The 26,388-nt window shown below is 37.4% G+C and overlaps 1 protein-coding gene across 6 annotated transcripts in view; it reads right to left on the reverse strand.

The window, feature by feature from the left end:
* The window catches only part of POU6F2 (POU class 6 homeobox 2), a 313,133-nt gene that overhangs the window by 101,079 nt on the left and 185,666 nt on the right, over positions 1–26,388 (reverse strand). The gene's annotated exons all lie outside the window — the stretch shown is intronic.

Genomic DNA, 26,388 nt, shown 5'->3' on the forward strand with positions numbered 1-26,388 from the left:
AACTGCACAAAATTATTCAAACACAAAATTATTCAAATAACTTCTTATGTTTTCATGTCATTCCCTTAAAAAGCCTCTCTGAAGCCCATCATCAGGCTGAGCTATAAATTGCATTGAAGTGGCTTAAAGAGGTATGATAGTTTAACATGCTGTTGCTAAACCAACAAGGAATTGGAAGAAGGACTGTTAGATCAGAAAAGGTGTTCTGAGAGCCACACAGTCGGTGTACCATGAAGCTGGATTTAGGGCTCTGGACCATGCCTGTGTCTGGTGTTCATGCTGCCAGATTGCACTGCCTCTCACAATGTGTGTACTATCCACAGCAGGGGTTGTGTCATATTATTGTTTGCAATCAAATCCAATCCAACTCCCAGAGCTGGCTTGCATAGCTCATCCATTATAAATAGTATACCTGTCTAGCATTTGTCACTTTCTGCAGAGCTTGGAGCCTGATGGAATTTCAGGTGGTACAACAGTGCTATGTCTGCATGTATAAAAGATAACATGCACTGCCTACCTCACAGGAATCTTTTTTATGACTTATTGGCTAACAGCTGGGTAAAACTTTGACATATTTTAGTGAAAAGTGCTACTTCCACAATTGCATTCAAGAATTAAAAAGGCTTGCAAAGAATTGCAGAAAGTTCTTTTCACGGTTAAAAAGTTCAACATAAAGTACATCACTTTAAAAGAGACACACAACTAAAAATGTATGCAAGCTATAAAAAAACTGTGAGGAAAATCCACAAAAGCTGTGTGACATTTCAACTGTCCCTAAAAAAAATATGTGTTGGATATATACCAGGTATCCAAGATGATGGTAAATATAACTCATATCTATGAAGAAACAATGGGTGCATGTGGTTTCAAAACCTATGGTTCAACAAACTTCTTGCTTGCTGTGGTGTTGTGGCAGACTTTCCATGAGATCACCCCACAGTTTATGATCCTACTTTAAGCAGATTATATTTACTCATGGTATCAAAGCATTTGCATTAGAATAAGAGACATGGAGTTAATTGGTGGAAAACAATTTTCAAGAGGCAGTGAAAGCAAACTTTCTGATCTCCTAGGTCATCTACTGCAATATTTGTCACAGATCTCAGGCTACTTTGTGGATTGGACAAAGTTACGACCTAAGGTATATACTCCTCCTTGACTTTCTTTGGGGATACCTCAGGCATAGTGTTGCCATGCATTTACAATATTCACACAAAATGTGTCATTTCATATTCTATTCCTCTGCTGGTTACCTACACAGGAAACTAAAATGAAATGAAAATGCCCTTCTGCCAAATAGAGTGTTACAATGGGGAAAATACACCTCTGAGGCAACCATGCTGAAAGAAGCAGTCTGATCCATGACAGGGGGATGAGTGAAGCTTTGTTGTAGTGGGCAAACTGAAGAGGCTCTGTCTTCATTTCCCAAGCCTGATTAATGGAAAATAGTGGCAATTGTCTCCACTGGCTAACATATTGTGACATAAGTAGGGGAATAACCCTGGTTTTATTTTAGGGTTAAAACATATGTTTTAAAGTTTAATCACGATTCTCCAAAAAGCAAGGAACATAAGTGTGCTCACAAATGTTTATATAATGAAAACAATTTAAAATTAGGACTCCTTTTTCACCTTTCCTCACAATATAAATTCAGATTCTTAAGACCTCTACAGCACTTGGCAGAAGATCAAATTAATATTCAGAGATTCAAATTATATCTAGAATCTGCTCTTGTGGATAACCTTCATATAAATTCTGATTTATTTTGTTAATGTTTTCTGCATGTTTGTTTCTGTGTAAAGAGGAAGCAGGGATAGGAGGAATAAGAAACAATTTTAGCTTACAAACAGTTGTGCCACTCTAGCTTCTCTCCTCCTATTTATGTAATTGCATAGTTGTTCTTCAGTGCCTTGATACAATGTACAATGGACTAAAAAGAAGAAAATCATACATTAAACCTCTTCCTATTTGACTGAGCACAGAACTTGACTCCTGCCATTTCAAGGGCTTAATGCCTTTTTCCACTTCCCCTGTAATGGAGAATGGATTTGCATTGCCTTAAACTGAAAAGTGTAACTAACTTTAGCATCTGGACTTGCGTTTGAACTGACATGGCTCGCTTTTTTTTCCACCGTGTTATTTCTCTTCTAATGAGGTTTATGCCTTTCCTTTCTTTGAAACAGATTTCTAAAGATTGAATACACACAGTGAACAATCTAATGCAAGCCCGCATTTACATTCTTTCCCCCCTGGGTAATGAGGGGTAGGTTAGCCAAATACCCGTGTTTTTCCATATGCTCGGATTTTCCTTTTGAGAGTAAAATGTGAGTTCTTTTAAATATGTTAGCATCCTCTTTGTGAAAAAAAAAATCCCTGAAGGGTTGCACTTGTGGCTGAAGACATTAGTAATCGGATACAGAGCATATTCTTTCTAAGTCACTAGCTCAAATTCAGCCTAGGTCAATATAAGGAACAAAAGTCATCACACTTTAATGGTGCTTTTGCATGTTTTCTAACATACAGAAAATGTATTCAATGTATAGAAGTCTTATTCATACACAAATACCCACAGAGAGCCTGCCTGCATTACAAGTTTGCCACAGTCAAGGTAATAAATTGATGGTCTCACAGCATCTAATGAGGAAGATCAAAAAGACTTGAATGGCATCAATTGGCGTCTCTATTTGCACCTTCAGCAGAGAATAGAAAGATTACATGGATCAAGTCATATCCTTGCTCCTAAAGGTGATCCCTCAAGGTTACAGCTGCAAAACACAAATGGGGCTATGGGAAGAAACTTGCCAGTAGTCCCCTGCACCAATTCTGCAGATAAACAGAGGACTTCACTTTCTAGCGTTGTCATATCTAGCATTGTTCATGAGCACTAAATTCACTTTAAAGAATGTAGGCAATAAAAAGGAAGTATTAAGAAGAAAACCATCATAATTTATATGGTGCCTGTGGTATCTCTACGTTTTGATGAATGCTGGAGCTTCTCTGAAAAATGATCCACTGCATTAAATAAATCTGACTTTTTCCTTACCAAACTTTAAAATGTACAATAATCCACTAAAATCTTGAGAGGAGGAAAAAAAAAAAAAAAAAAAAGAAGAAGAAGAAAAGGTTCTAAGGTGGAGAGCTAGACTAAGTATCAGGACAAGTATACTTGGAATAATTTCCATTTTAAGATAATCTAGGGGCTATTTTTTGACAATACCCTGTGAATAAAGTTCCCTGAGTGTATTGTAAAAATTGCATTAACCTATTTAAAATGCCCAAAGGCAAGAACAAGCTGGAGAAATTAGACTTTAATAAGCCATTTACTTTCTCAGTTCAAATGGGACCTTAGGTCTCATACTGTACAAATGGTTGAAATGTTAACTGGAGTCAGGGTATCATCAAGACACAGGAGATCAATCAGGATGCCTTGTCTTGGGATTCTCATCTAAAGACAGGCAATTAAGCATAGTGGTACAACACTGTAATTGTTTGAATGCCAAAGTCTGTCTGTCAAACAAGTAATCTAGATATGCTAAATTCCTAAATTTTACCAGCTAATTTTTTTTTTTTTTTGGTGAAAACATGACTCACAGATCGGGAGTAGGATCTTCCAGTTACGTCCTTATGCCAGATAAGAGCAGTTTTCTAACTACAGAGTGCAGGACCACCCCCAGATTGTCTAAGAACAGAACAGAAAAATCAATTAAAGTGGCATGGTATTCCTACACAGTGGATTTCCAGACCATATTGAGCCCATAACAATGCTTCTGTGGGCCAGAATTTAAAATAACCCCCCCAATTCATGGGAAAAAATCTTCAGGACTCCATAGCAAGAAACTAATTGACAGTGAAAAGATTATAATTTAAAGGCCAACAGAACCCAATGTAAGATTTCACAGTTGAAGGGAAATGACAGGGAATGGATGAATGACACAAAGAAATTAACTTTGAAACAATTGTTTATGGTAAATGGCTCTTTGGACAAAGAAATATTTCTCCAGTTGTAGTTTCAGCAATGGTTCTTTGCAGATCCAGAATTACAAGAAGTCTCCTCAAGGAGTCTTTGAAGTGAGTGATGTTTCCTTAACTAAAAATAACATTACTGTAAATGAAATGTACCAGGTATTTTGTACATGTGTGTGTTTGCAGGGGTTCTTAAAAAAATAATGTGATCAAATAACGAATCAAAATATTTGTGGTTTAAAAGGTTGGTCTGTATGCTGAGTTTGTGAAAGTGTCCTGGGAATGGATGGCATAGGATAAATATCACATTATCCCAGCCCCAAATTAGGGAAGCAATACAGGCTAGAGTATCCAGCAGGTGACTTGGTATGAGTGTTTGCTTTCATGTCTAAGATGCTCATTGTAACCATGTTTCTATCAATTTTCACTTCCAGTCTTTTCTGAAAGAAAAAGACTTGAAACTCTTTTCTATTAAGGACTCTAAGAGTCAAGCACCTGTAAATTCTGTTTTTGTGTACGAATTCCAGCCAAAGAAGTTAGCTGAACAGCAGTGAGAAGAGGCCATGAAATGACTCAGAAAACAGCAACATATACACTATAAGGAGAAAGGGAAAAAATGCAGCACAGCCCTCTTCTTTTCTTTACAATCAATAAAACTACGACAGCAAGTACAAGAACCAGGTGCAAAAATGGCAGTTCTACCTTGCTGCACACAAATTCTCTGCCAGAGCAGTGACTTGAGCTTCAACCTTGTTAACAGGCCCTGTTTTTCTCGATAAGGCCTTGAATGTCTGCTTTTACCAAGACATGAGAAATTAAAAATAACAGTAACAGGGTAAAAAAGGTGGGGGAGAACACAAAGCAAAAAAAAAACCCACATGGCTGCAATGCTCCCTATCCCTGTGTAGGGACTGAACGCTACTCATCAACAGCTGGGACACAAATGCAGTACTGTGTTGAATGTGGTATTTTTCACCATGCACAGAAGAATAAAAATGGACTAAAAAGCTTTGTCTGAGTCACAAGAGGCATTGCTTTATTAGCTGTGGTCCAGAAACAATCTCAAGCAAAGTTGGTGAGGAGGTGTCGTGCTAGATGCTGTAAATCACGATGTGAGTAGCAGATAGAGGTGTTCTTTGCTTATACCCTTATCAGTGTTTCTCTACACTATGCAACTACTTCCACACCAGAAATTATAGAAAAGCTGGGAGGTGAACTTTAATTTGGTAATCTGTCATATCACAAGCTATTCGGGAATGTATGTACCGCCAGCAAGGTACCTGATGTCTGCCGACTTCGACTCTCAATAGCTCTATTTTGCTGTCTTTAGGAATCGTCCATGATTTCCAGTATTCGCCATGCATAATTAAGAACACTGCATTTAGTTATGTGTATTTCAAAACATACCATAGTATCTGTAGCTGTTTTCTTTTTGTGATACTTAAGCTGACTACAGGCCAATTTGAGGCAATCTGCCTATATCCCTTTTTCTAATTTGTTTTACTTGGAGAGATATCCAAAACAAAGATAAAGAATAGGGAAGCAATGGTTCTAGACTGTGCAGTTGTATTTGGCACAGATAGACTGACTGCTCAGTTTTAGTTTGCAGTAAAATGAGAGTGGCTGCATATGAGATTTCTTTCCAATCTCTACAGCTCATCAGCCAAACATCTTGCTGCTACAGATGCTACTCCTAGTTTGGCTGTGCTTGTCATATATCACTTTTGTTAGCTGTCCTTTGGGTGCTTATGTGTTCCCATCTACTGAATTTCCTGCTCACCAATGGAATGAACAACCTGGTTATCCACATACTGGTACATATTCTACTACTCATCAGTAAAAAATTTGGATGGGTGACTTGGGGAGAAGATTTATAATCAATCCTCATTCACAGGCCGGGAAGTCAGTCACACTTGTGTTAGGATGAGACCCATGCACAGCTGAAGGGAAGGACTGGGGAGTCCAGAAAAGCATTGCACTGCCCAGTCAATGCATTGTGCACATCATGGCTTCCAAAAGCACACAGGAAACCCCATGCTGCTGAACACTGAAAAGTAGCAGTTAAGAGCAGTCCTTTAAACAAACTCCATCTAGATCTTACTTTGGCTCTTAAGTTGCTTCTTCAAGGTTAATTATTTTTAATTTGAAAGGAACACGTAGACATTAATAAAAAGAACTTCCACTTAAATAATGTATTTATTTACATGGAGTCCCTAGTTATAGAAGTAGAACAAAATCAAAGGGACATAAAGGAATCATTTTGGATTTGCAAAAAATATATTCAAAAATTATTCACTGTTTATGTGCATATATTCAGTCTGAACAGAATATTGGCACCCTTTTGATGCAGTAACTAATACTTTATCATGCTTATCAATAAAAATACTTGTTTTTCCAGACCAGCTAATGGAAGAAAAGCTGAATTTGGTTGCTAACCTGTGATTGTCTGAAAAAACTAATGCGAAACTAGTCTTTGCCTTCCTCACGCAACATCGCCCCAATTTTAGTATTCAGAGTAATGAAATATTTAAAATAAGAGTTTATGTCTCATCAGCTGTGTTAACTATATCAAATCTCAATGACACTACAAAATGTTATTAACGCGTTAAGGCTGTTACACATATTAAATACACCTGCTATTAACAGCATCCTTTTAAGAATTATAGAAGAATCCTCCAGAATTTGCTCTAAAAATACAGAATATTCATAGGAGAATGTATCCTAACAGGCATATTTTATTCACCCTGTAAAAACATACTGGCAGTGATGCATCTGGGTTCTGTGAAGTCTCCAAACAACTACAATTTTCTTTTAAAAATTCCTTCTGTTATATTTCACTTTTTCATAAAATAATGCAAAAGCTACCTCAAACTGTAGAGAATTAAGAAAATTTTTGGATAATGAAAACACTGGTCACAATGTGAAATTGATTGCTAATGTACAGCCATGATGTTTGGGGGTTGGAGGGCAAGAGGAGATAATTTGCTGTTCACAAATGTCCTTGTTTTTGAAAATAGTGAATTCCTCATCCTCTTGCAAAAGCCCACTGACTAGTGTAGGTAGAAACACCACACCATTAGTGTAGTAATTATCACCGCTCTATTTACTGTACTAAAACACCACTACAATATTTACTGTACTAACTCCAATGCCAATTAAATGGAGATGAGCTTGTGTCAAAAAAGTGTATTTTCATGAACAGCCTGGACCATTCAACAGTAGAAAACAAATAAATACATGTCAGTGCTGATACAAGATCCAGCTTTTTGCTTAAATTAACTTCTAATTTTAAAAGTTAGTGGAAAAAGCACTGAGCAAGTGGGATGAACTTTCTGTCATGGCAACCCTGCGAACAAAAGTTGGCACAGTTAGTGCACATGGAAATCTGAAACCACTACTTTAGATTTGTTTTGCCAAGTTTTAACTAAGTAGATACAAAGACTGTTCCTTTCATTTTCAGTGCCAGGGATTTTGTCTTTACTCTGTTGATTTTAATAGCTCGCTCAGAAGCTCTGAAATGAATGTTTCTCCCATCATCAATTTAAAACTTTTCCATTTGCCAACTATGAATGTTTATTCTACTGTGTGTTTTCAATGACGATGAAATGAATACGGGTCTCTTTGATTTTCCACCCAGGTGCCAGGGAACATGGGGCAAACTATTTTTTCATCTCCATCCTTGAGGCAGAGCCAGGTCCAGCATAACATGACCACAACGCTACCCATTTTCTCCCTTCTCTCCCACAGTCATCAAAAATATGGCCAGTTTTGGACTCATGTTTATCCAGAGTCTGCCTGGAAAGAGCAGCTCTACAGAGGTCCTCCAGCCTTCTTTAGGCTATGGCAACTCCTATGGCCACCATCTCCAGTGGTTCCTCTCATACAGAACCTTCTCTTTGTGCACATAAGGCCCCAACAGCTTCTCTTCTCTACCAGCTGTAGACACATTTACTTCTTTATAGCTTATGGAATTTTGATGGCACTCCAGCAATCCTCACCTTTGAACAGGGAACTGGAGCAAATGCAAATCTGGCTAAACATTACTGTCAGAAAATAATATTATAAATGTGATTGTGATAAAAAGCTGTGCAAAAATGTGCAAATTCCTGCCTTTATTTTTTCAGGAATGTATAGGCATGTGGTTTTTTTTGCCAATAGCTACTCAATCAGTAAAGCTTTTGAGAAATGAGCCAGGAAATAGCTAAAAAGATAAGACCCATAAGTGAAAGCTAGTGTTCTCTAAGCAATCATCCAGTGCAAAAGATTTCATTAAGAGGTTTGCAGCATAGACTGGTGACCATTTTATATATCTGGACTGTGGATCACATGGATTTTCAACTCATAAAGAAGCTAATGCCAGGAAGGCATCTTATGTTTTAAAGTTTTACACTGGAAAATTAGGAGTGGAAGCCAAGAACATAAGACCTCTGATATTTGTGAATCAACACTGGTCCACAGACCAGTACAGACAAAAGCAGAAGTAATTTCTTTTTTTTTTTTTTTTTTTTTTTAATGTGGCAGTATTCTTAGATTGATTAATTCTAGCACCTCTTAATCACATCCCACAGCGAAATGACATCTGATGTCATGCAAAATAGCTTCAGCCAGGAACTTTGCTGGTTTAACTAATATAACAATGATTTTCAGACTTGATCACAACATATCTGCAAAATAGATAAGCTTTAGATGTCTGCATGATTCTGTCACCTTCTTCAGCTGCAATTGGGAGTGGCCTTTTTGCTGTGTACTGTCTAATGGGTGTCTTGCAGACCTGCATCTCACTGGACTGAGAGGACTCTGTGTTCCCCCTGTCAACAGCCCAGAGAAGACCACAGGGAAAATGTGCATCTTGTGCCAGCACGGGTACGAATGCAGAGCACATGCCACAGAGCAGATCCCTCCTGCTAAAATTCAGAAGAATGCCGTTGGCTCATGTACTGATCTGCAACTTTAATTTTCCCACCGAACACTTTAATCAGAAATCACTTTCATAATTTGTAAACACTGCCAAATGTTTGATTCCAGGCTGTTTAAGTGATCAAACCTTTGGGTAGAAAAATAAAATAAATAACAATCAAACCATCAAACAAAGAAAGCAGTTATAAATAATTAAATATGCTGTTCTGACACATACTATTCCCATCTGGATGCTGTGCTTCCATGATATAAAGCACAGCTTTCCTAATTAGGAAAAAAAAATTTTAAAAAAACATCCTGTATGACAGAACAAGTCAGATCAGAAACAGGGATTTAGGACTGACTGTCTTGTACATAAAGATCGGCCCCTGGGAATCCACTTCCTATTTCTGATCCTATCAGACCTGCACCACCTTGGGCACAGCAGTTAATCTCATTGCCTCACTTTCCTGTTCTACAAAAGAAAAAGAGGGATAATAAACTTCATTGCCCTCACCACAGGAAGCTAAATTAATGAAGAACAGCAATGTGCACCAAAATCCTAAAAAAGAAGCGGGTCAAAGATACACAAAATTTTATTTCCTTATGGAAAAGATTGTTGTAGAACTACTGCCTACATAGTGTTAATAAGAGATAAATGATTTAAAAGCACCCATTGTTTGTTCTTACTTTTTGATAATGTCTGGGTAATGCTTTTACTCCCAGCAGCTCATAGAACTTTTTGAGATCTACAACAAGCAGGATGTCTTTTAAGCTGAGCTCTCAGCTTAGGCACATTTTAGGCACTTATCTCACACTGGATTGAAAGGATACTTCAGACTGAACACCAGTCCCAGATTTTCTGGGATATTAATAGTTAGATTTCATTACACACCTCTATGAGCACCTCTGTAATCCGAGACACACCAATGGAACTATCTAAACTAAACTACTTAATGATAATGACAAAAAAAAAAAAAAATCCAAATGAAATGTCACTAACAAGGCATCAAAGATAATAAAGTAATTCCTCCAGTGCAGGAAGCTAGGCCAGAAAAGAAGGAGGATGACAAAGAAAAAATAAAGAAAGGAAAACAAATTCAAGGGCAATAACTATAGGACCCCAGTGGGCTTGTTATATGAATAGTCTGCAGGCAAACACATCCTGCTGCTGTGATGCTTCATAAATTCTATCATCTTGTTAAGAAGCTGAAGACTACTGACCTCACTTCCTCTGTTAATAAGCCTGTGCTGCTTTGTGCCTAGACTTTTATGATGCTTATGGAATTTGAGCCATTGTGTGAGCCTCCTTCCTTCATACACCAATGATGCCTCCCAAATTACAGAAGGACGAATGGGAACTGGAGACTCTTCTCCCTCTTTTGTGCAACAATCCCTTCTTTCCTTCCTCCTAAACACTTCTAACATATTTTTCAGGCTCTCAGGACCAGCAATGCTAAGACTTGCTTGGTTTCCAAATATAGTACAAGTAATCATAGCAATAAACCAAGAAATCTGAGTAGATTTTATGATGTTCACATATAGGTATGACATTTATACATGCCAGAAGGACCTTCATGCATTATAAAGCATGTGCAGGGAATATCCAGCCATTTTGTTCTAAGAGAACACATAGCAAGTGCCAAAAATCCAAAGAGAGAGCAGCCGCAGAGGTGTTTTGGAAATACTTGCTAAACACAGAGACTACATAGGCTATGTATGCAAAAGCTCTCCTTATTGGAGCTCAAAATAGGAGAAAACAATTAATCTTAGCACTTTCTTGTAAAGAGCAAAATATAAAAAGGCAGCTGAGACAAAGTCCAGCCCAGCTGGCTACAGCCACATGATCATGAAAAATCCAGTGAAAAGCAGGCCTGTGACTTGTTCTTTTCCATATTTTGCATAATTCCCAGTCTAAAAAGGTGCAAGACAAATCAAGGCAGTTCTTTTGTCTTTACACATGACAGGGCAAAAATGAATTCACACCATAAAAAAAAGAAAAAATGGGATGCCTGTCTATCAGCTGCCTAAATCTTTGAGTGCTCAGTAATGTAAGTATGTACCAAGGATGTGCCTTTAAAATTTTACAGTATGCAACTTTAAAAAAATATTAAAAGATCAATCATGATTTCCTTCTGGTATCTCCACAGAAATCACTGGCACTGGGAAAAAAACCCCAAACCCTCAGACGCCTTTTTTCTCCCAGACATTCTCTTACCCTTAAAAGCTAAAAACTTCCAGTGGTTACCTCTGGCAGCTGGTAGATTACATTAGAGATGTCCTTGCTGAGTAGCCTTACCTTTAGCATCTCAAAACAAAAATGCTGCAAATAAAAATATACAAATCAACAGAGTTTATGAGAACAGCAAGACCAAACCCTTCTTCTGGTTTCACAGAGCAATGAGGACAGTGCAATAGAATTTGCATTTCTGAAACAATAAGGAAAATGCAGCCTTTACTTACACAGTTCTAAAAGCTCTATGTCTTTTGGATATGACTTCCTCTTTGCTTCAGTTGTGCCGCTAATGCTGCTCAGCACTTGCTTTGCAACCCTTAATAGATAACACAGCAGTCATCCACTGTCTAGACTTCCTGTCCTTTCCAATAAGGAAGGTATGCAAATTCTTAGTAGAGTACACAGCAATAAAACTTCAAATAAAAGAGTCCAAACCAAACCAAAATGAAATACTGTAACAAGTAAAAAAATCCTAGTTTCTTCCTGCTTTTTTCATAGCTCCTACATGGGATCAAATATCATCTTTATTGTGCTGTCACTCTTATTAAGCAAAACCAGCTTATATTTAACAATTTCATTATTTTCTTTTCTACAGGACATAAGATGACATTAGGAGCCTGCTGGGTGTTCTCAGACAGACCCAATCTGTTCTGCCTTGCACAGCCCAGTGACCAACTTGACTGATATTGCAGAATGGCCCTGTGGAGCATTAGGTACACTACCAGCTGTTCTACATGTCTCTGTGCCAGGGACACTGCACAGAACACTTCAGGAGGAAGGTGCAGAGGCCTGGAATATGGGAGGGAGGGAGGGAGGGAGGAAGGCAGGAAGGCAGGCAGGAAGGCAGGAAGGAAGGCAGGAAGGCAGGAAGGCAGGAAGGCAGGAAGGAAGGAAGGAAGGAAGGAAGGAAGGAAGGTAAAGATCCAGAGTCAAATGTGAGTGGCACAGATATAATTCTTTATGAAGCAGCAGGTAAGATTGATTTATCAAGGGTCAAAAGGCTAGGTCAAACTCTGCTCATTCGTCAGCTGAATGTCATTTTTGTTTTCCCTGTCACCAGATAGCTTTAAAAAAATTGCACCTCCTTCCTCATTATCTAGGACTTGGGTCCCTTCCTGCCATCCAGTATTAATGAAACAGTGCTTCAAACCTGGCCTTCATCTTTGAGGCTCTTCTTCATGTAATTCTTCCCTTTCTTAAGTACTACAGACTGAGGACAATTTTAGAGATTGCTTTCTCACACAGAGTAGTTGGAAAATTGCTGCTACAGTGAGAATGGTTTGAAAACATGCATGCCATATAAATGTCTGAATAAACATAAGTGTAACTAAATCATAGCAGGTCCAAAGCCAACACAATGATGTAACTGAAACATGGCTAAATCTCTGCAACTCACGGAATCCTTAAAAAACAAAATTATACAACATTTGGAAATAATTTATGAAAACCCCACCACCACACTTTTTGTTATAATTACTAGCCATACACAACTGGAATAATGTTAATACTGAAATTATCCATCAATTTACTGTGAATATGATTTATATGTGCCTGATTCAGGTAAAAATATAGCAAATAATTCCCCTAAAAATTAAACATCTAAATTAATTGAAGTTAAATTACACTTATGCTGTAAAGTTTTAGCTGGCTTGAAATGGGATGCCACCCTAAGGATGCTTCATCAAATAAAACCATTTTGTGTCAAAGGTAACTTTAGGTATCTTCTGAATTTAGATAAAGACAATAGTCATGTGCTTATTCAGTGCTTTTCACAAAGGTATTTCAGGGTCAATTATAAAATTAATTAAATCTCCTCTAAAGAACTATCTCTGTGTTTATAGGAACAGAATCAGGAACCATTTTGTGACAGAATGAGAGGATTTACTAAATTAGTTTTCATTAAACACATTGCTGAGTAGAGTGGTTTAAATATGTTAACTGATTGACACAGTACCTCCTTTTATCTAGAAAAATGACCTTTTAAAATATTTATAATCACTCTTGAGCAAAAACATCCTGAAATTCTGTGCTAAATCGGCATAGAGCAACATTTCATACAAGTCTAATTTCCCTGCACAAGCAAATGAACTTCTGTGGAACTATCTGCTCGAATGCCATCTCAGACAGGGAATTAAAAATGTTTCATGAAAAAGATCAGTTTTAACTGTGAAAAGCAGATAAAAAGAAATGATAGCTCACAACAAAATAAAAGATTTCTAAATGCTTTGTGTACTCTCCATCTGCAACTTGAGAGAGCTATTTCCAGGCCTGGCTGCTGCAAGAGCACACACTAGTTTGCTTCCAGCCACAGACAGAGGATAATACCCATTTTAAGTGTACAGAATTCAACTCACAGAGTAGTGAATCACATAATTATTTAAAATAGCACAAGAGTTTTAAAAGTTGAAAGTAATTAGTTAATCCAAACCTGGCTCTCATGTGATAATCCAAAGCAAATGGTGATGTTTGAAAGAAATCAATTTTAGGAACTTCTGGTATTTTTTAACCTGACTGGGTTTTCAGGGCATGCAAAATATGATGTGGTTTCAAAATGTTAGCCAAAATAACTCAGTTTTGATAAAACTAGAGGAAATTTCAACAAGATAAAAGATAGAGAGTGAAGAGAAATAAAGAGAAAAAACATTCTTATACAAAGCTAAGTTTTTCTTCAGGGTGTTTTTTCACTCCAAAGTTCCAGCAGCAACAAAATTTAACTTTTGAAGTTTGAAGTCAGATGAGAATGGCAGTAATTAGAATTTGAAAAGAAGGCTTGTCATTAAAATAATTTTCCTTAGAGCACCATGTTTGACTGTACATTGCTTGTCTAGCCATATTGCAACATGGACATTCCTCTGCATGCAAGCTGCAGTGTATCAGTTTAAAATATGGAGCACTCTACATCACTAATGTGGGAAGCAGAACTAAAAGATCATTCCTAGTATGCAGATAAAAGTATTTGTAAAACAGAGTTGGGCTGTGTCTAGGAGAATCTGTGTTTATTATGCAAAGTGACTGATTATATTAAACCAGCTGGGTTTTGCATGGGTCCTTGTTCACTGAAATATTAATAGGTGACATTTAGCTAAACAGTACAACAGAACCCTGATAGTGTGCTGAGAACTGTCACCATAAACACACTTTACTCCCTCCAATAAATACTAATTCATAGCAGGTTGCTACCAAACTGCCATGCTTTCAGCTGAGAAGTAACACACTTCTTTACTACCCACAGCTCTTAAAAATTACACAATTACTTTTTTTTTTTTTTTCTTTTTGCTACATCTAGCACAGAAACTAAGGAAGTAAAGAAGCAGTGAGTCTTTTATCTCTCAGGCAGGAGCAGAGAGCATGGTTAGATCCCTGTGGACATCACACAGGCAGATGCTCTCTTCAATAGTCTGGAAGCAACACAGATTGTCAAGCACCACTTCCAGGTGAGGTGAAACACAACATTTCAGCTCCATTAGTGCACTGCTCCCCTCAATGAGCTGAGGAACATTTGTAAATTGCACAGAACACAATAACAAGTGCTACATATTTTGTGAAGAAGACAAGATGCTATGTGAGCCTTCACACCTACTGAAGGTCAGTTAGTTCACCTGTGGCACTTCCTTTTTTCTTCATACACTGAACTTGCTCCTTTGTTCCTTCCTTTCATTAAAAATTACCTTTTTAATTTTCTTTTGTTTATGTTTTCCCTCCCTCTTTTTCCTTTTATTCTCTGGTTCCTCAGGGATCCCTGTGTGGATTTTCTGGCAACCATCAGACAGCACCTTTACAACTCTCATTGCATGAAACTGAACTAAATGAAAAGCATCCTCTCAATTTTGGCAACAGCAGTTTGAAAGCTGTCCACTGAGTTGAATTTAAAATTAAAAAAACCCCAAAACTATGCTCTTTTCCACGTTATTGAATGTTTCAGTTTCACAAGGAGGTAAAGAACGAAATTTTATTCTCATCTGCTTAAGGACTGTTCCATGATTTTTGGTCTTTCAGTTGGTGTATAATTATATACTGAAGGAGAAAAGAGTAGTAAGCTGTTCTATCCTTATATAGGATATTAGAAAAACTTTCTTCTCACTATTGCTTTAAACAGACACTAATGGCATTTCTACAACCTTCCTTGCCTGCCTGGTTCTTAGATGTTATTTTTAATACTGATGCTCCTGTAACTGAAACCCATTTTCAAGCCAACTTTTCCTCACAGAAATTTGTCCTCTCACCTCCAATTTCTTTCTTTTGCTGTTTTCTGCGGTATTATGACCATGATAATAGCTTTTCTATTGTGACATGAACAACACTTCTCTGACTGAATTAATTCCTCTGCTTAGCTCTGTGTCAATTCTACAGTTCGCAGATCCGTGTAACACAAGGTACCATCACTTCTCTCTGTCATCAGAGTCTTATGCCAAACCCATTTCCTAAGTGGCTGGGTACCTTTCTCCTCCATCCCATGGCATATGCCAACCCACCTCATCCCCAATCCTGCTTTATATTTCGCACATGATGTGGATTTCTGCTTTCAGAATTTTTTGAAGTTTTGAACCTTAATATATTGACTGAACTAAACTGTATTCAGTTGCTTAAGGTTGACATTTTCTTAATGAAATTTGCATTAACTTGCCAGTCCAGCAATCTTACAGCTCTGTCCAGTCATTACTTGGCCGAGACACTACCTGCATGTCCCCCTCTAATCTCCTATGATGAACTCCAGGTTTAAGGCAAAACAGCATAAAATGACATATGTGTTCTGACATATCTTTTTCAATACCTCCCTACCTTCCGTGGCTGTACTTTAGGAGTCCTCAAGACAATCCCAAAATTCTACACCTTGAATTCTGCAAATAAATCACAAAACCAGATTTTCTAAAGAATCAAGGAACCAAGAAGCATGGATTTTGCAAGACATAATGGAAGGGTCTAGAAGGCTATAATGAGAGCCATTAAAATAAACGTGCTGTGAGCAACAAGCAATATAGAGATATTATTAGTTTGGCACCTATTCTGGTTTTGGGCAAATTTGGGAGGAAACTGCTAAAGGGATCCCTCTAAATAGAGGATTCACATGGCCCCTCTCCCTACTGGTTTGGGAAAAGATTTCCTTGGAGAAAAATGGAAAAAAACCTGTTTATTTAACAAAGTATTTACAAGCATAGAGAATGAATAATATTAAATAATAAAATTATTATTAAATACAAAAATTATTATTAACAGTGAGATAACATAAAATTATCTCACTGTTCTGAAGAGATGACAAATTCTGAAAGTCCTTGTCGTGGGCTGTAGCTTGGCTTGCTCCATCTCTTATCAGTCCCTCCTGCACTGGAAAATGCCATGTCCCAGGCCCTGGTGGGCCAAAGGTGTGAGCTCCTGGTGCTTTCCTGGATTTTCCAGGAAATCCAGAGCAGGGCCAATCAGTTCCAAGAAAAAAAACAAACCACAATCTAGGGAACTTCTCTGCCTCAGCTAGCTAAAAATCGTAACTAAAAGCAAAGAAGAGCTCTGTCCTGCTGTCTGTCTGTGCTGCAGACAATGCAGTTCAGGAGCAGGATACAGGGGAGCAAGTGCATTTTCTGATAACAAACTCTGCACTTCTTCTCCCCCTGCTGCGCTCTCAGAACAAGTCTTGAAGGTGCAGAATTTATAATCCAACATAAATAGAACAGACAATTGGGGATACAAGCATCATAAAGTCACCCCAGGACAGCATCAGAAGAGGCCAGATCTAGGCAAACCCAACAAAATGAACCTTGATAGCAATATTGTCCCAGAAAATGAGGTGTTTAACAGATTCATTCTAAAATTTACTTCAGAAAAATCTCTATACACATAACCAACAACTGATGAACTCGGAGTTCTTCCACCTGCTTCAGAGCAAAAATCAGCCTATAAAAATTAAAAGATCACACTACACACTACAACTGATTAAAAGATCACCACTACAACTTATTGCTACCAGTAAGATTTTTTTCTGTCATTACATGACTCCTACCTATGTGTGAGAGAACAAGCAGAATGAGAGGAAGTGAACAACAGGGCGGAAGACCGTGAATATCACTTCATTGCATTCTAACATCATTTTTAGCACTGAATTGAAAGGTCTCTAAATACTCAAACCACGAGCCAGATGATGCAAATATCACTTGAGCATAATTCCTATTCAATGAGGGAAATTTTCCTGAGTAAGGACTGTAAGAACTTATAAGGTTCCCCTGTTACAAGATTATTCTTTATGCCTCACATATATCATGAATAGCTGGGGCAGACAACTACATTAAAAAATCATTTAAAAAAAGATCATGGATAGATATGATTTCTTAGAATTGGGATGTAGGGCTTTGCAAGAACTTTAATCAGAAAGCTGTGCATTGTATGAATTTGTTGCTTTCATTTCCACATTAAATGGAGAATTAATATGACTACTTTCATTTGTCATAAATGCACATAAGCAAGGCTGAAAGACTAATATGCAGAGACCTGAAATAGATTTCTTCAACAGGAAACATTTGCATTTTTGCAGTAGAAGCAATACTGCTATTTTAAGAAATGAGGATCAAATTAAATGTTTACTCCTGTGACAGTTTTGCCAAAAATGTCACTAAATTTATGATCAGTTCATAATTTTAACTGTTCTTTAGACAATGGGTGATATGTGCATTAAAGTAGTCATAATAACCTGTCAGTAAAAATCTCCTGTAACCCATTCATAGGAAATAAATGCAAGTTCAGCAGCTCACTTATGTACTAGCAGAGTAGTTTCTCCCATTAAGTGGTATGGCCAACATCTCTAAAAAACAATTTAATTCTGACCTAATGTGCTAACTGTGATTTTTAAGAATTTTTTTTTAAATTTACAGAATTCCTTTTCAGAATTCACCAAATACCACTCTTAACATACAGTCATTGATTAGAAAATTGCTTGCTGTTGCCCTTAGATCTCTCCCCTAGAGAAAAAAGCAACTATTCATCTTTGACATAGGATTTACTATGAATTACCTAAACTCAGTAGTGTGCAGAAAATGAGAGGCTTTCCAAATACTTTTGGGGACAGGATTCAACAACCTGCCAGTCAGTGCATTGCCCCTGCAGCTAAACTCCCTCAGGATCTGAACACCCTCATGTTCTCTTCCCCCCCTCAGATCTGCTCTCCCCCCTGCTGCAGTAAGCTGCTGTTTGTAGGATCAGGCCCACCACACTGCCCTTGCTGCTCAATCTCAGCAAGCAGAATGGTTTTCAGGCCTGAGTCCTCCCGTGATGTCACCTAGCAGAGTACTGGAATCTCAAATATTATCCATCAGTCAGTCATTCCTACTGCTACTTGTCCCTCCTGGCAGGGTCACAGCCCCAGCAAGGTCAGAAACAATCCAAAGTACAATGTTCACTCACTAAAACAGAGCCTTGCCCTCTTACTGGCATAAGAAATACTGCAAGTGGGAGTGAAAGCATTCAGCTTTGAACACTTTGAACATTCTGCAGTGAGATGTCACTTGCTGAGACATTAAAAAAGAATACTTTTCTCATCAGCTAATTCATGAGATTTATCTTTACCTCTGAGAGGAAGAATTGCCTCAGTTTACCCAGACCATTACACAAAGTGGATTAAAACAATCACACAGCAGGTCTGCTGATGCCTTATTTCAAAAGCAGTATTCATGGTCAAGGCAAGCCCAAAAAGGCGACCCCAGTATCCCTGCCTAACAAGCATTTTCTCTCATACTAGCAAATTAAAGATTACTTGCTTCCAACAGAACAAAAATGAGATGAACTTAATTTTGCCTGGGCACTGCCTCTGCAACAGTCAACAAGTATTTAAACTGAGCATTTGGACGTTTAGGGCTGAGTGCTTTCCTTTGTAAATGCCTTGTTTTAAAAATCCCAAACAAATCCAACTTGAAACTGATGGAGACCCATTGAAGACAGTTAGAAAACCAGCTAAATGTGCATGGACAGTTACATAAAGCCAAGTTCAGGTGAGGATATTTCTCTCTAACTTCAGATGGAAGTTTATAATGTTGGGGGGAAAAAAGACTGTTCTTGATTCCAGCCCCATATTTAATGCCTCCAGAATTAAGACCTGTGTCTTCTCAGGACACTACTTATTCAATCCACATTTCCAAGTACAAATTTAGCTACTCTGTCTCTAATTTACTAAGATTATTGGTAAAGTTATTAACACATGTCCTGGATGTAAGAACAGACAAACCCCCCACATCTCCACTGAGTTTAAATAGACTACTTCTAAATTATGGATGTTGAGCAACATTCTGGATGGATCCCTAAAGACTTCAATTATGAAGAAAAAAAAGCTCTTTCTACTGTAGCCAAACTTCATTCTCAACATGTTATATAAAAATTCCTTTTCCTTTGGTTAAATGGGCCACCTTCTATTCCTGGTTTTTTCCTGTATTGTGCTTTAGGTACATATTATTTAATTTACCTGGCGTGTTTTCTAAACATTTTCATATTACATTTAATTTAGAATGCTTTATCCTTTGTATATAGTTTAGGGTTTTTATCTTATTATCTTGTATTTTACTACAATAAATTTTATCCTCTGATAAGTGCTCAGTTATATGGTTCTGGGCAGGGATGGGGCAAGGAATAAGAAAAATAATCTCTTGCAACAATTACTTGCTTTGAGTGTACTCTGAATGCAAACACTCTGAAATATACCTGTTATTATAATTTTCACAATGATGTAAATATAAACTTCTTAGCATATTCAGTAAGAATAAAACCACTTGAATAAACATTAGCAAAAAATAGTAAGTTTTAATGCAACTGTTTACAAAAATTTTAATATTGTTTAGGTTCAGTTTGTTCTTTTCAGAACTCATCTTTTTCAATATAAAACTTTTAATTAAGGGTGTTCTCCAACTAGATATTTTTGGTGGCTCACAGATTTCTGTACAGCATGTACCCATTGACCAGAACGATATCTATATATGCAAGACAGCTATCAGAACAATAATAGGCCATAGCAAGAGACAGTGAAATACAATGTTTTCATAATTAAAAAGAAGAATGATCAATGGTTCGTCTATGATCAGGACAAAGTGGAGTGTTAATTATTCTGGGAGGCTACAGGATACTTGGTTTTGATCAGTTTTCTAGCCTTCTAATGTTATAGTTTTCACTGTATTGTGTATCTCCTGTTATCCAAACCCTGAACTCATTTAGCCTGCTGCTGCTACTCTAGACTGAATGGCAGGCATCAAACATTCATAAAACAATTGCTTTGTCTTGCTTTTTACTTGATTTTGTTTTTCTTGGTACAGCCACTGGGTTAATTGGAGAGCTGACTTATCTAAACCCAGTGAAAAGAACTGCCCACTCCTGTGGCAGCTGGGGAGAGGGTTACAGCCTACAAAACAATTTAAAAAGATGTTGCAAATTATTGCAATGCAATTGATGCTTCTACTTAAACAGTAGCCTGGGGGCTATCTGCAGGATCTGATATTGCTGTCTGCATATTGGAGCAACAGACTTGTGTATCTCAGATGTTTGTTTTTGTCTTGCTTAAGCTCTTTCTGATTACAGCACTTACTGGTTACTGTGATTTTTCCTTCCTGGTCTCTTCTCTACACCCTCAACTGTGCAACTGGCTTTGCTGTGAAACCTATTCCTGATTCTACCTCTGCAGCACTCCTCCAGTATTGAATGTTCTGGGTGGTTGTTGTACGTCAGAAACACAAAGAATTCACTAATAAAGATACATCTTGAAGTAAAGCCTGGCCACTTATGACAACAAGACATCCTTGAGCAACTCCACTATTTTTCTCCATTACATTCATTTACACAGCTTCATCCATTTGTACATTCTGTGTTTAGGGCCTTATCCGGCAGCCAGTTCTTGCATGAAAAATTTATCAGTGAGATTACTGTCAGACATCATTTTCTGAAGGAGGTCAATGCTGGGGACTGGACATTACAGTAGATGGATTCCTGAACCAATGCAATATGGCAAGTTCTGTATCCTTAGATTCACAAAATGATTTGCTTTTCAGCTGGAATGGTGCTCTACTGCCACAGCAGTCTGCCCAACTGAACTTACTGAAGTTGCCTTTTTGCATGTGACTGAAATTACTTTAGTATACCACTTTACTTTACAACTTATATTACTTCAGTATAACTAACATTCTTTGGTGGGTTTTTAATGAGAATTATGGTAGGCCTGGTCCCTGCCTCATCAGTTCTTGGTTGCTGATATAAAAAGGACAGCAAGGAAGCTGTACTAGATGGGCATCTGTGACTTCTTTCTCTTTTGTCCCAAAATATACCCTTTGGTTCTGACAATTCAAACAATAGGAATTAGAGAGATAATATGTAGGCATAGTTATGGTACATTGACTTCATCAGGTACACAGCCATTAAAAGGCTTTATGACTCCCTTCTGTGGTACAGAATAACTTCAGGTTAAGGAGCAATCAGTTTAGTTACCCTTTTTCAGCTTAAAAGTAACAACAGTACATTTCTAGCATATTGGAGGATAGTTATATCCCAAGAAAAGCCCAGTAACCTGCAGCGGATACCTTCCTTCCAGTATTAACTGAAAATTATCCCATGGGAAAATTATTCCCCATGTGAATACCTCCCAATGCAGTATTGTTCTCACTCAGAACACAGATATTATATTGAGGAATGGTTCTCAGCAAGAAAAGAGCTCAGTGATCATGCAACTGTGATAATTCAGTCACATACGGAGCTGCACCTGTAGTATTCACTTTGCTGGCATAATATTAAGAACTGTTGCTTTTCATATAATTTCATGGCTACGAAATCATTTCCTAGATATAGGAAAATATTCATGGCACCAGGTGAACACAAAGCAAATGATCCTAGCTCTTCAGTCCAGGTGGGTGCGTTCCCTCTGACCTGTCTGTGCAGACTAACACAAATGGTCCATCACACTGGGATGCATGAGGTGCTTGGCAGGTGGAAGATGGCATGTTGTTTTGCATAGCACATTGGAATTGACCCTTCAAAGTCTGAAACGATTTGGTCTTTTGGTTACAACCCAACCTAGTAATGAAGCAATGACTTGCAGTAGTGCTTGCTACATCAATCATATTTTTGTGTGGTAACAGATGCTGGATGACTGCTGTATTGTGGCTCAGACTTGTATTAAAGTAAAAACTCAGAGATCTTGATCTACTGCACCTACTTGATATAGCTGCTAATTTTCTCTTTTTTCCATGCAACCTTCTTTGTCTTTCCATTACTTTTTGTTTCCAGGCTTCCTCCTGGGCAGAAGTCAAAGATGTGGTTGGAGACCTATGTTAATTGTCCAGTATGAGAATACTGCATTCTTGAATTTGTGGCACAGAAATACCACCTTAATTACTTGCTGCTTTTCATACATTCTTATTGTTTTTCTTTCTTCTCCTAATGGTTTTTTGGGTTTGGTTTTTTTGGGGGGGGGTTGTTTTTTTGGTTTTGTTTTTTTTTGTTGCTGTTGTTTTTGTTGTTTGGGTTTTTGTTATTGTTTGTTTGTTGTTGTTTTTGGTTTTTTTTTCTCACCAAGCCCTTTCAGGTTATTTGCATTTGCTATTACACTTTCAGCTATAGTCCCAAAGATTTTTCCTACTCCACTGTCCCCTTCAATCTGTTTCATCTTCCCTCCCTTTTGGACTATATTTGCAAGTAAAGGCTTACTGTCCACAGAAAATGATTGATTCAGAGTCATAAACATGCATGATGTTTTGCAGAAAAATAAAATAGACAGATTTCTGCCATGAGGAATTTACATTGTAAAAATTACTTCATTCTCTTTCCTAATTCTCCTCTTTTTCTGTCAAGAATGACAATATCACCACAATCCCCTTCTCCTCAGGCCTCCAAGGTAATCTCTAATTGATATTTTGCTCTGCCAAGACTTTGTTTATGATTAACCTTCATAATTTGCTTTTTTCCTCACTAGGCAAACCACCTTTCTCATATCTGCTTTTCTGACTATTCATAGCTGTTTGTGGGACTGCTTCAGCCTCTTTCTTTTCCCTGCATTGAAGAAGGATGCTCTAAAATCAGCAATTATTACTCTCCCCTTGCAAATATAGTCTCACTTCACCTGTCTACTTCTACACCAAGCATGACTCTCATTATTTTCCAAATCTCATTGTTCTTTGCTATAATATTAATTTTCTCAAAGATCCTCTATTCAACTCTTGCCATCTAAAAGTCTCTCATTTTTAGCTCTTTTCCCATCCTAGTTCTGGTCTCTCACCTTCTGGTAACCTACCCTGGCATTGGATCAGTTACCCAGTCATGTGCACTAATGCTCTCAATCTGGAACTCCTAAATACTCCTCACTCAGATGGTCCATGTCTCACTCAGGATCCTTCCTTTAATTCTCGGCAAAGGTAAACCACTTACTACAGCTGCCATATGAATTGTACTGTACACATTTGTGGGTTTTTTTCTGAGGCTGCCAAAGTTGCTATGGTTTCAAAACTGTTAGGATCCTTCTTCCTTTCAGTTTATGGAATCTCAATCCCTGCTCTTTGGTGCAGTGTAAAGGCTGCAGAGTGTTTTACATAACAATGCAGTGTAACACAACTAACAATGACAAGCAAAAGGTAAGCAATGTACTTGGACTTGGGAAAAATTCACTGTGGAAGCTTAATATGTAAGCAGCAGTAGTCTTCATAACAGTTGTGCTGTTACTAACGAAAACACATAACTAAATCCATTAACAAGGGATACTGGAACCTAAACTCCAGTCAGATATCAAGAAGTGCTGAATTTCATCAGAGGATGCAACATAAATGGTAAAATGCTTCAGAAAATTCTCAATTTCAGTGACAATTTCCTTGTACCTTTAAATTCTGTAAAATGTGTATTATTTGCTCATTATAAAAGCCTTGGTAGGAGTCTATTAAAAACTAACCAGCCAGGGCAGAATGCTTTTGTCAGATGTATTTGCATTTAATACATGAAGTGGGGGAGGGGACAGATAAGAGAGGTGACAAATTATGAGATAAATTTTTATAGTTAAGTAGTGAAAAAACACCAAACAACCCACAACAAAACAATCACAATCAATCAATCAATCAATCAGAGCTTCTAAACATTACTACAGCTCCTTAAAATTAAAAATATATTGTATATAAAAAGCAGTAACCCTAATTTGGACCTCCTAATAATTGGTGAAGATGAATTAACAAATGAACATCATGCTGGAAAGTGATGAGGAACCAGAGATTATGACCAGATTGGGTTCACCATGTTCCTGATGTTGTATAAAGAAATGAATTCTTACTAATATCTACGTCTGAGAATTCAAAAGAGAAATTACAAAGGCTGAAATAAGAACAAACCCTGAATCTGGGAGAGAAAAACATGAGGAAAAAATATAAGGAAAATCATAATTTGTTAGCAAAAAGGCATAATTAAGAACTTTTCTGTAAATAAGATGCTAAACAGACTTAAATCCCAATAAAAGTAATGAAAAATATAGCATTGGATTCTATTAATTAAGAAATAGGAAAATAAATAACACAAATCAATGTGGCTTTATGAAAAACTGGCTAAAATGAACAAGTCTGACTACAGTCTTCAAGTCTGACTGCAGCCTTCAAGAGACCTACCAGCTTGTTGTACAAAGAAATTGTGATGACATGAACTCTTCAGATTTCTTTTTAGAAAATCAGGCATATACCACAACAATATAGTATATGTCAAATGGCTTAAGAACTAGCTAACTGACAGTTTGACACTTGGCCATAATTCTCTGAAAGGAGTATTTTTAACAGTCTCTGCATGGATCAAAATAGAGACAGAAGAATATGACCACAGCAATGCCCATTTTCTTTCATAATTCATATTGCTATCTAACAAGAAAATATATAAGCACAACACCATAATTGCAAATATTGGGTAGCAATAAAAGGTGCCCTGACTCATCAAATAAGCTGGGTCTAAAAACATTTTAACATGGCACAAAATGTACATTGATATACCAGTGAACAAGAGGCAGTATCTCCAAAAGAACAACTGCCTCTTGCAGGCCAAACCTGCTTATTTTGCTGTGTCACAGAGCCTCCATAGTGTTGCTGATAGGTACAACTTTACAAAATGAAGGCCTTGTTACCCTTGTAAAATCATTACTCACTTCTGTTACTTTGGCTAAGTAAGTAGAAAAAGACTCTGGGAATGACTTTGTCATTCTGAATTAAAGGTAGGAACACCAAGTTACATTATCATCGCATGTTCACATTGTGTTGTATGGCGGTTGGTTGAGTTATGTTTGTCGTATTTTAAAAGTATGAAACTGATGAAAGCCTAACTGCTTTAAAAGGCCTGGTTTTTGCAACAAAGGAGTTCCTTTTTGTGCCAGTCTGCAGAGTCTGCGTCGCTGTGCTTCGTAACCCCAGAGCACAGCTGTTTCTCAAAGTCTGCTGGAAGCAGAAACATTGTGCACAAGAGGAGAAGAGTAACATTATTGTTGTATTGAAGTCACTGATGAGACAGGTACTAGAGCACTGTATTAAGTTCCAGTGACCACAAAAAAGAAGTTTTTAAAAAGTTCATGAAAATTTGAAGAAATGTGAGAAAGAACTTTTAAAACTGTTAGAGAAAGCATGCTTTGACTTTAATTTGAAACAAAACCAAGCAAACAGCGAGTGAGGTCATTGTACTTCACTAAAAAGTTCCTTGAAGTAGGCATGAGAAGATAAATTCTATGAATATACAGACAGGAAATAAAGAAGATTGTAAGTAATAAAGGCCACTGCAACATCCCCCAAAATATCGCTGAAAAACAGTGGTTCAAGTGCATGATTTTACACCTTTCTAGAAGAAATACGCCACCTTAACTCCAGAGTCTGCTAGATAAGAAATATATTGGACAAAATAATACTTTGGACAAAAAAAAAAGGCTCTACAGTTCAAGACAGCTAAAATTATAAAACAAACCAGAGTGTAAATATATTTTCTGGATAAGAAAGTATATGTTATACACACACAATGACAAAATGCATTACAAGCAACACTTTAGAGTAGAAAAAAACTGTCCCCAAACCCTAACATTAGGGATTTTTCTCTTTGCTGCATAGGTTTTGTGGAAGAAGTTGAATACAAAGGGAAGAATATTTACGTCAGTCTGTGAAAATCAGGGTGTTGAGGCTGTTTTGCAGTTCTCCTTGCTGAATCACTGAATTCACTTCGTAGGAAAGAGTTTTTTCCAGCGATTTCAGAGCAACCATCATGTTATCATATGCCTAATTTGCCATGCTTATAAAGTGCTTTGAAAATTGCTGAAACCTAGCACATCACTTCTTTCTCTCTGAACTCAT

The sequence above is a fragment of the Zonotrichia albicollis genome, chromosome 1, assembly GCF_047830755.1.
Source record: "Zonotrichia albicollis isolate bZonAlb1 chromosome 1, bZonAlb1.hap1, whole genome shotgun sequence".
NCBI classification, from domain to species: Eukaryota; Metazoa; Chordata; class Aves; order Passeriformes; family Passerellidae; genus Zonotrichia; species Zonotrichia albicollis.